Genomic DNA, 11,046 nt, shown 5'->3' with positions numbered 1-11,046 from the left:
CCCCCGCGACAGCTCCCCACCCCCCCAGCCCGGGGAGCCGTGCGGCAGCTCCCCAACCCAGCTAACCTCTGCTCCGCCTGCTCCCCAAGCACGCCGCCCCCGCTCTAATTCTCCTCCCCTCCCAGGCTTGCGGGAGGTGGGAGAAGTGGAGCGGCGACCGCATGCTCGGGGAGGGGGTGTAGGAACGCTGTAAAAAAAATTGAGGGCACCGCTTTTTGGCGCCCCCAAATCTTGGCGCCCTAGGCAACCGCCTAGTTTGCCTAAATGGTAGCACCGGCCTTGCCGACCCATTAGCAACTATCTTTGAGAACTCATGGAGGATAGGTGAGATCCCAGAGGACTGGAGAAGGGCAAACATAGTACCTTTCTTTAAAAAGGGGAACAAAAGAGGAACCAGTGAATTATAGACTGGTCAGCCTAACTTTGATACCTGGAAAGGTACTGGAACAAATTATTAAACAATCAATTTGTTTAATAATTGGGGTTATTAATAAATATAATAAAGAGGATAATAGGGTTATAAGAAATGGATTTGTCCAAAACAAATCATGGCAAGCCAACCAAATTTCTTCTTTGACGGGGTTACAGGCCAAATGGGTAGGGGAGAACCAGTAGAAGTGATATATCTTGATTTTAGTAAGGATTTTGATACTGTCCCACATGACATTCTCAATTCATAAGCACACTAGGGAAATGTGGTCTAGATGAAATTACTGTAAGGTAGGTTCACAACTGGTTGAAAGACTATACTCAAAGGGTAGTTATTAACAGTTTGCTGCCAAATTGGGAGTGTGTATCTAATGGGATCAGTCTTGGGTCCAGTACAATTCAATATTTTCCTTAATAACTTGGATAATAGAGTGGGGTGTATGCTTATAAAATCTGGATATGACACCAAGTTGGAAGGGGTTGCAAGCACTTTCAAGGATAGGATTAAAATTCAAAATGACCTTGACAAATTAGAGAATTGGTCTGAAATCAACAAGATGAAATTCAATAAAGAAAAGTGCAAAGTACTACACTTAGGAGAGAAAAATCAAATGCAAACTACAAAATAGGGAATAACTGACTAGGTGGTAGTATTGTTGAAAAGGATCTGGAGGTTATAGTGGATCACAAATTAAATATGAGTCAACAATTTGATGCAGTTGCAAAAAAGGCTGATATAGTTCTGCGGTGTATTAACAGAAGTGTCATAGGTCAGACATGAGAGGCAATTGTCTCGCTCTACTTGGCGCTGCTGAGGCCTCAACTGGAGTACTGTGTCCAATTCTGGGCACCACACTTTAGGAAAGATGTGGAGAAACTGAAGAAAGTCCAGAGGAGAGCAACAAAAATGATAAAAGGTTTAGAAAACCTGACCTATGAGAAAAGGTCATAAAAACTGGGCATGTTTAGTTTTGAGAAAAGAAGACAGAGTGGGGACCTGATAACAGTCTTCAGATATGTTAAGAGCTGTTATAAAGAGGATCGGGATCATTTGTTCTCTGTGTCCACTGGAGGTAGGACAAGAAGTAATGGGCTTAATCTACAGGGAGGATTTAGGAAAAATCCTAAATATATTAGGAAAAAAAATTCTAACTATGAGGGTAATTAAGCTCTGGAATAGGCTTCCAAGGGAGGTTGTGGAATTCCCAGCATTGGGTGTTTTTAAGAGCAGGTTTGACAAACACCTGTCAGGGATAGTCTAGATTTACTTGGTCCTGCCTCAGTGTAGGGGGCTGGACTAGATTACCTCTTGGGAGCCCTTCCAGCTTTACATTTCTATTATTCTATCTCTGTATAGTTTAGAAAGAGATAGAATGCCTGTATAGGTTAGGCACCCTTAAAGCGTTTTTGATTTTATGTTAAAAAAGCTATTTTGAAAAAATATGTATGTTTTTGTGTTAAGCTAGTTCATAAGAATTTACTCTGACCAACTGGAATAGGAGCACAGAGTTATTTCAGAAACACGTCTATTCTCTAGAGTTGAACTATCATACAGCTATTGAGAAATAATGGATGGGATGGTTGGGGGTGATGCTAATGAAATTCAAGACTTTCATCAGAGTCCAGGAAAAATGGTACATCCAGCACTTCTTCAAAGCAAATATAGTCAGGTTAAATTTCTATCAATACTGATCTATAAGTAATAGAAGACTTGCACTTTTGCTCTTAAAGACAAAGCATGTGACTTCCATAATGTGATTGAGCTCCACTGGGTTATCTGAGCCTCCATACAAGGATGACTGTTATGCTTTGGGGCATGAGATAAGGAACTAACACTATTAAAGTGTAAGCAGAGTCAGGATGAGCTCTACCCTGACATCTGGTGGTGAATTATGGCGAGTGTGGAAAAGAACTCCAGGGGCTGATCTTGTTTGCATAGGCACACCCACCCGCCTGGCATGAGACAACAGCAACTGATAGTGGTTACTTTGGATGGGGTGGGATCTCCAGTTTCTCTGTTATTGGGGCAGGAGGAATAAAGTGTTGTTACCCTGATTATGTGAATCAAGGACAATGAAACTGTTTTATGACAGAGGATCTCACCATCACCTAAATAGCACTCGCTAGACAGGGGACATGGGTTCCACAACCCAGTGAGTTGAGAGAGGATGGGGTAGGTATTTGTATCTGATGGTATGGGCCCCTTTTGAGGGCCTGAAACACCAATTGCACTACCTCCTCTCTCCACTGTTGAATGTCAGCGCTAACTTTGATTCCATTAGGAGTCTAGTTACAGGCTGCTGAGCTGAATTCACTTTGGGCCAATGGTGTACCAGCACTGGAGCTCCCCTACTATGAGCTGAAATCACAAAAGAGCTAAAGTTACTAAGAGCTGAGATCACTGAGTGCTGTGTTAACTAGTGGGGAGCCTGAAGCTATATTGCTAAGCGGCTGGCGGAGCAGTTTGCAGAGATGGCTGGAGGAGCAGCGAGTGGCGCGGAGCCTTGTGGGGATGGTTGGAGTGGCCCAAGGAAAGGCAAGCGGAGCTGTTTGCGGGGACGGCTGGAGGGGCTCACAGGTCGGTGAACGGAGCGGAGCAGCTCGTAGAGCAGAGCAGTTTGTGGGACGGCAGGAAGTGGACTGGCTTGTGGTGAAGGCTGCGGCGGAACCCCACGGAGAGACGGCCGGTCGGCCTCGGATCACGTAAGGTGCCCCTTAACATCCTGCATGCCCCCCCCTTTTACTCTGGGGCTGCACTGACCAGGGACAGAGATTTTGGGGGTTGTTGGACTTTTGGGACTTTGGGTGGTTGCTGGACCCAAGAGACTTTGGGGGTGTTGGACTTTGGGGACTCTGGGTGATTTTTGGGTTGCTGGATTCAAGAACCAAAGGGAAAGGACACAGCCCAATTTGCTGGGGTGGGTCTTTTGCTCATGGTTTGTGTTAGGAATCCTGTTTGTGGTGTTTTTTCCAATTTAATGCTGATGTCATTTACCTTATGTTATTAAACATTTTCTGCTACACTCAGACTCCGTGCTTGTGAGAGGGGAAGTATTGCCTCTTAGAGGTGCCCAGGGGGTGGTATGTAATTGTCCCAGGTCACTGAGTGGGGGCTTGAGCTGGTTTTGCATTGCGTTATTGAAACGGAACCCCTAGATACAGAACCCGGCCCTTGTTGCTGCCAACTTAGATGGGCAGAAGGGTTACAAAAGGATAGATTTGAATTAAAACGATAAAATATACATTTTGAGGGACATCCTGTGTCAAAGCATTTGAGTGCTGGACACAATACAATAAATAAAATAAACAGATATTACACGTCATTACATGCTATGCTATGACAATGTCAGGGTTGCATGATTAATCATTCACTAATCAGTAAGGATACAATTCTGTCATGGAGGTCATGGATTCTGAGACTGTCTGGGACTTCCCTGACTTCTTCTGGAAAATTCCAGGATACCAAAGCTACAGTTATATCCTGCTTGGATTCTCCAAACATTCTGCCATCAGACATGACAGAAAACCGTATATAGTAACATTTATGGCAGAAATTATATTTCTATGTATTACAGAAGGGACCCAGTGTCAAATAAAGAAATGGCGGCTTTTCTGTTCCTTGTGATCCCACTAGATAACTCAGTTCAGTAAGCGGTCTCAAGATTGATGTTATCAATGCATACAGTACACTGGGATCTCCATATCTGTTTTTCTGTTTGTGTTTTAGGTGTGTTCCTCGCTTTTTTTAAAAGTATTTTTCAGTTGGATCTCTCATTTGATGATACATTAGTTTACTAAAGACATAGCAAACTAAATTTCTCCATTGTCATAACAAGTGCCTGCTGCCCTAGACAATGTCATGCAATGTCATGCAAATCAAAACCAAAATCTTTTCCATTAACAAGAAGAGAAGATAAAGTTTTCACTTGAAAAGGAAAGAGAGAATTGTGTTTCACTGTGCATTCCACATAGCTTGTGTACTTTAAAGAGTTTAACTGATTGCTTAGACTAGATTAAAAATAGTTGCCACTGTGCACCACTGCAATTATTAATTTGAGAGAGCCCCAGGAAGGTTGTTTTCCTGCAAAAAATATTGTAGTCGGGTTTTTTATTGTTTTTGTGTTTTAGACATACTGTATATCTGTCTTGTAGTGTAAGCATATTGAGCTAAATTCATCTCTCATGTAACTCCATTGACTTCAAAAGAGTTGAATTACACCAGAGAATTGAGCTTATTGACTGGTTCAATGGGAAACAGTGTTTATTCACCAGAGCATAGTGCCTTAAAAGGAAAACAAACAAACAAAAAAACCCCTTTCCGTGTTCAGCCTCAGGCCTACATATTGATGTAAATTTATGGTTATTTTGACTTTTTTTTACTACATTTTTAATCTTATAAAGTTACACCTCTACCCCGATATAACGCTGTCCTCAGGAGCCAAAAAATCTTACTGCATTATAGGTGAAACCGCGTTATATCGAACTTGCTTTGATCCGCTGGAGTGCGCCGCCCCGCTCCCCCGGAGCACTGCTTTACCACATTATATTCAAATTCGTGTTATATTGTGTCGCGTTATATCGGGGTAGAGGTGTACTTGGAAAATTAAATTGTGTCTTTCACTTTCTATAATATTTCGCTAATGGAACTTTGTAAGTTATTTGCAGTGACCCTTAAACCCACTTAAATTTATGCAGCATATGGGGCATGGTGGAGATTGTGCCAGGGAGAGAGAGGGCATGGTCAGAGGTTGCAGTGCTCCAGCAATACCTGGCCAGCTTAATGGCCCCAGGGGTTGTTATAAACCAGGGTAACTTAGAGGGGTCTTGAGTCTGCTCTAAAGTGTCAAAGGGCTGAACTGACCCCCAGAAGTCCCACGGATCTGGGAGTCAAAAGTGGCCACCTTCTCTTCTCTCGCTCTGGTCCTGCACTGAACATTAGAGCAGGGCAGAAAACTGTTTTCCCATCATGGGAAAATATTCACAATTTGGAAAATTCTTCTCATCCTGAATAAGGATGAAAAGTTGAAATCTTGAAAATTTTCACAAGTCAACAAACCAAACAAATTTTCAGCTTGTGTCAGTCAAAATATTTCAATAATTTCTAAACACTTCATTTCAGTTCCAACCTTTTTCTAGTTATTTATTTTATTTTTTTCACTATAATTAGTAAACTAATTCCTAAACAAAGTCTTGTCCAACTGAGAAACCAAAATTTTTCATTTAGAAAATGTCAAAACGGGATGTTTAAACCATTTTGACACCTTTTTTCCGCAACATTTCTCTCAAGTCAAGAAATTGATCAAAACTACTTTTTTTCTGTGAACAATTTTTGGTTTTCACAAATCAACTTTTTTCAGGGGAAAGACATCTCATCAAAAATTCCAGACCAGCTTCACTGAGAGTAATTCAGATGGCCTCAAGGATTAAGTCAGTTGTTCCTCTCAGCTTCTCAGTTTGCCCACCTCTATACCCATGTCATTTCTCAGAGAACTTGACAATTATAATCTTGAGTCGCTTTCAAGTGTTAGGTGTGAAATCTGCATTACCATATTAGCCACATGGTCATCTGGTGCATTCACATAAGGATATGAATATTTGCTCAGGAGCAGTATATATGAATGTTTGCCTCATTTCTGGCAATACCCATTGTAAACCAACAGTTAAAGCACCACTACCACCAAACACACTCATGCACACACATGAGAGATCTGCACAACTGGGATATTTTAAAATTATTTCCTCTGAACGTTTTAGAAATTTCCCTTCAGAAGTACAAAACTCAATGACCCCTATGCAGATATATGCAGACACATTTTCTATCTGCTCTGTGAGATTTGCATCAATGTATCTGGAGACACACAATGTTTGGGGCTCTGGTACCAACCATTATGTGTTTGGCCAGTCCTTGCTATAAACATGATTTGGTTCAGTGATTCAGTGTCAAGTACATGCAACCCAGTGGTCATGCCCCATCTGATATCTAACAAACAACTGAATTTTGAGTATTGGTGCTTCCAGTCTCCCCATTCCATATGGTGATTTTACTGAAAGCCTACCATAGGTATTAGCATGAGATATAGGGTGATGCTGGGTGGGAATTTTTCATCAGAAAGTTTTTCCAACGAAAAATGCCCTTTTCACAAAACTGAAATTTTCCATGTGAAAGTTTCAGTTTTGCTGAAAAATGTGCTGGGACGATGGAAAGGATGGCTCCAGGCAGCCTGCCTGGAAGGCACCGGTCAATTTCAGGCAGAAAGTGAAACAGACTAAAGCTTTCCAGTAGGGCAGCTGAGGCTAAGCACCCTGACTCCTTGCCTCCCGGGCTTTCACCTTCCCTGTCTGTCTCTCACTTCTGGGGCTGAAGAGGCAGAGAACCCAGATGTGCAGCCTCCCCTCAACTCCAGCAGCTAGAGAGGCAGAGCACTGGGGCACTCACGCAAGCTCAGGGGCTGGAGAGGTTCAGCACCCCAGATCTCTGTGTCTCCTGCTCCTAGAGCTGCGGGGGATTTGTGAGACTAAGCACCCCAACTCTGCAGAAGCCAGGCTTGTCAATTTCACTTTCTGCTCGAGGAAGCCAAAACATTCCATTTCAGGAGAACTGAAGTGGAATTTTTCCTGAAATCTCTTCCCACAAAAGATATTGCAGTTTTGACTTTTTGTCCTGGTTTGGACATTTTTTTTAAAACGTGAAATTTTTCATGGGAAGAGATTTCCATTTTCTAGCCATCTCTATGTAGGGGAAATGAAGCCAAGTAATCAATTAGAACAGATAGAGAATGATGGAAGAACCAGTGGTGGCAACTATGGTTTGGTGAATAAACATCATTATAAAAGCCTCAGATGGATAAGCCTATTTTACTTTAAACAAAACATAACATCTTTTTTGACAAGTTGAAAGAGAGGATTGCATGGTTTGTACAGAACAAGTTTCTGGACTGCTCAATTAGCTTCTTTCTGCCAACTGTACAATAGGGAAAGTCAGTTTTATGTCACTAAAACAAGGATCATTTGCACATAATTGAAGCTGAAAAGTTAGTGAACTCTGCACTTTTCTCTAGTTATCAGCATCTTTCCCCTGAGCAAGAAAAGATGTCGACTTCACTGACTTCTGGCTCTTAGCTTCTATTTATTACACACATACATAAGTTACTGCTTCAGGGTCAACATTTCTCTTGTTTAGCTAAAGTCTTCAAACTTGAGCAATCAGACTTAGATCTAGGAAAAGCATCATTCTATTCCTGTTGGAGAATATTTTTTCCTTTGTTTTTTACAGTCATTTAATATTCTCTCTTACCTAAATAAAAGTCTAAAAAATTGATCTCTATCCAGGACAAGTCTTAAAATCATAAAAACAATCACAATTAGAGTCTATATTGGCTCTCTTGTCAAAGAGGCCAAGAACTGAATGGCCATGGAAACTGAAATTTCCTCTCATCTATAGAGGTGATGCATCCAGAATGATGTAAAAACATTGGTCAGAGGAGAGTAGTGTGTAGTGTTGTTTCCCATGCTTTATAAGCTCTGTGGATAGTGTGTCATCTGACATCTTTCATAAGTACATAATTAATTTAAAAATACTTAAACATCAGGAGTTGTTATCCATAAGGCATGAATGAATTTTATTATTTTGAATGTTTTAGTTTCCACCCTATAGAAGTAACTACAGACAAATGCCAGACAAAGCAAATGGAAATTTTGGTGTATTGGCTCTATAGCTTTCTGCAGTATATTTGATCTGGCTGAAATTGTGTTATCTATGTATCTGCCCTAGTTGCGCAGTTTTGAAGAGAAGGATTCAGATTTATCGTCTGAGCAGGAGCTGTTGCTGCCTGCTAAGGGATGAGTGGAATGACTTAGCAAGCTCTTTAGCAAAGTCAACCTTATTTATTGTAACTAAACTGGGTGTGAAAATATCATGATAATATCAACTTTCATGCAAATAAAATCCTTCCTGGTCTTAATATGGTGCATGGAGTCAGCCTAGCAAGAGCCAATAAGAATTATTTCTCTGGTACCTAGGGCTAGATTGTGGTTGCCCAGGTGAGCGAGCAGGGGTGCCATATGCAAGGAAACAACCCTGCCCATTTCATGATTCAAGTGCCGGTCCCAAGCCCGGATCAAAAAGGAGGAGGTTTGGTCAATGGGGCGGCTTCCCATCACCATAAAAAAAAAATTCTAGCTACAGAAACTACTCACATAAACCAAAAATCACAGCCTGAGGAGGATGGACAGCATTCAGATGCACATATGACAGTGGATGATCAAATCCATCGGGAAGTCACCCACTCAATGGTTCAAATTCTGACGGCCAAAAAGAGTACATCCATAGCTACCTGCAATGTACGAATTCTAAATAGTGCAGGAAAATTAGCACAGGTAATCAAAGAAATGAACAGATATAAAATCGACATCCTAGGACTTTGTGAGCTTAGATGGAAAGATCAAGGTACGATAACATCTGGAGAAAAAATAATGTTATATTCAGGGGGAACCAAACATGAGAGAGGTGTAGGAATCATCATGAATAGTGCTGCAAAGAAATCACTTATGAATTGGCAGCCAAGATCAATATGAGATATTGGCAGCTAGATTCCACTCTCGGCACATTAAGTGCACCATGGTCCAGGCATATGCTCCAACAAACAATGCAGATGAAGAGGATAAAGAGAGATTCTATACAGAATTGAACGATGTAATGAAAGAAATACCAAAACCACGATCTTGTCCTGGTTATGGGAGATTTTAATGCCCAGATTGGAAATGAAAGAAGAGGTAGGGAAACAGGTATCGGCCCACATACAACTGGAACAATGACAGACCATGGCACAAGATTTCTTGAATTTTGTGCCGAAAACAATCTTAGCATCTGCAATTCTTTCTTCCAACATAAAAACATACACAAAAAGACATGGATTTCACCAGATGGCCATACACAAAATGAGATTGACTATATCTGTATTAGTCAGAGATGGAAAACATCAGTGTTAGACACAAGAGTATTCAGAGGAGCAGATATAGGGAGCGATTACTATTTGCCGAAAGCAAACATCAAATTGAAGTTTAAAGCGCTTAAAAAGAAAGAACACAGACTCATATTATTCAATACACAGAAACTACAAGATTGTAGACTATGAAAAGAGTACCAGATACAGGTCAAGAAAGGTTTGAGGCCCTTAAAGATATTGAAGAAAACAAAGTGGAAAAATACTGGAATTTTTCAAAACAGCTATGCTAGAAGCAGCTGAAAAGATAATTGGTAGAAAGAGAGAAAGCAATAAAGAACAGCGGATCTCAGAAGAAACATGGAAAATTATAGACAAAAGAAGAAAACAAAAGAAAACAATATGCGACTGAAGAAACAAAACAGGAACCTTGACAAAGCAGTAAAGAAACAATGCAAAAAAGATAAGCGAAATTGGATAGAAAGTAAGGCTAGTGAAGCTAGCTAAAGAAGCAGGGGAAAGAAACGATACAAGAACAGTCTACACCATCCTGAAACAGTTAACAGGATATGGATCAAAATTCAGAAGTGTCCCAGTGAAAGGGAAACAAGGAGAAATTTTGAGAACACAGGAGGAACAAGAAAATAGATGGGTGGAACACTTCAACGAAGTGCTAAACCAACCAGAACCAATTACAAGATTGGAATTTAACAATGATAAACTATTAGACATAGATATAGATGTATCTGAGATAAAAATCAAAGAAGTAAAAAAAGCATTGCAGAAGCTGAAAAACAACAAGGCACCTGGTTTGGACGGCATTCATCCTGAGATGCTTAAATATGGAGGTGAAGATGTGGAATCAGTCATCTGTTCGCTGTGCAACAAAATATGGACGGAGGAGAAAGCGCCAGAAGAATGGACCCTCGATATCATAATCAAGTTACCAAAGAAAGGTGATCTAAACAATTGTTCAAATTGGAGGGGAGTAACATTTCTATCTGTCAAAGGAAAAGTATTAGTAGCAGTCCTCCTGAACAGAATGAAAAGAAAGATGGATACCATCCTATGTGAACAACAATCTGGATTTAGACAAGGGAGATTGTGCACAGACACTATTTTCACCCTGAGATGGATTACTGAGAACACAATTGAATTCCAAGGCAGTCTTGCCATCAATTTTGTGGACTTTCCAACAAAATTAATTAACATTATGAATTCATTCTATGCCAACTCAAAATGCAGCATTAAAATTAAAAAAAAGTAAGCCATTCAGCATCAAGACAGGTGTTTGGCAGGGCTGTGTCCTGTCTTCTTTTTCGTTTATGCTAGTCATCAACTATGAATTAAAACAATGCAACGGTGTTACATACGGCCTAAAATGGAACAATTCAAGGCTATTTGATCTAGACTTTGCTGACGACATCGCTCTTATCAGTGAGGATGCCAACGGACTACAAAAATGCACAAACCAAGTAAAAGAAGTAATTGAGAAGATAGGTTTGAGATACAATGCAAAGATACAATGCAAAGAAATGTAAAGTCATGTTAAGGCGGCTATAGGGACAGAAATCAAAGTTGAAGAAGAGAAATTGGAGAAGGTGGACAATTTTACATATCTTGGAAGTACCACTAGTTCCAAGGAAATAAGAAGAAGAACCGGGAAGGCAAACAC

General features: G+C 40.6%; 1 protein-coding gene across 2 annotated transcripts in view; it reads right to left on the bottom strand.

Moving 5' to 3' along the window:
• EPHA6 (EPH receptor A6) overlaps positions 1-11,046 on the bottom strand; it is an 858,706-nt gene that overhangs the window by 166,967 nt on the left and 680,693 nt on the right. The window lies entirely within an intron of this gene.

This window comes from Terrapene carolina, unplaced genomic scaffold (genome assembly GCF_002925995.2).
Source record: "Terrapene carolina triunguis isolate 2854851 unplaced genomic scaffold, T_m_triunguis-2.0 Scaffold558, whole genome shotgun sequence".
NCBI lineage: Eukaryota > Metazoa > Chordata > Testudines > Emydidae > Terrapene > Terrapene triunguis.
The sequence above is the reverse complement of the archived record's forward strand: the minus strand, read 5'-3'. Positions and strand labels throughout refer to the sequence as shown.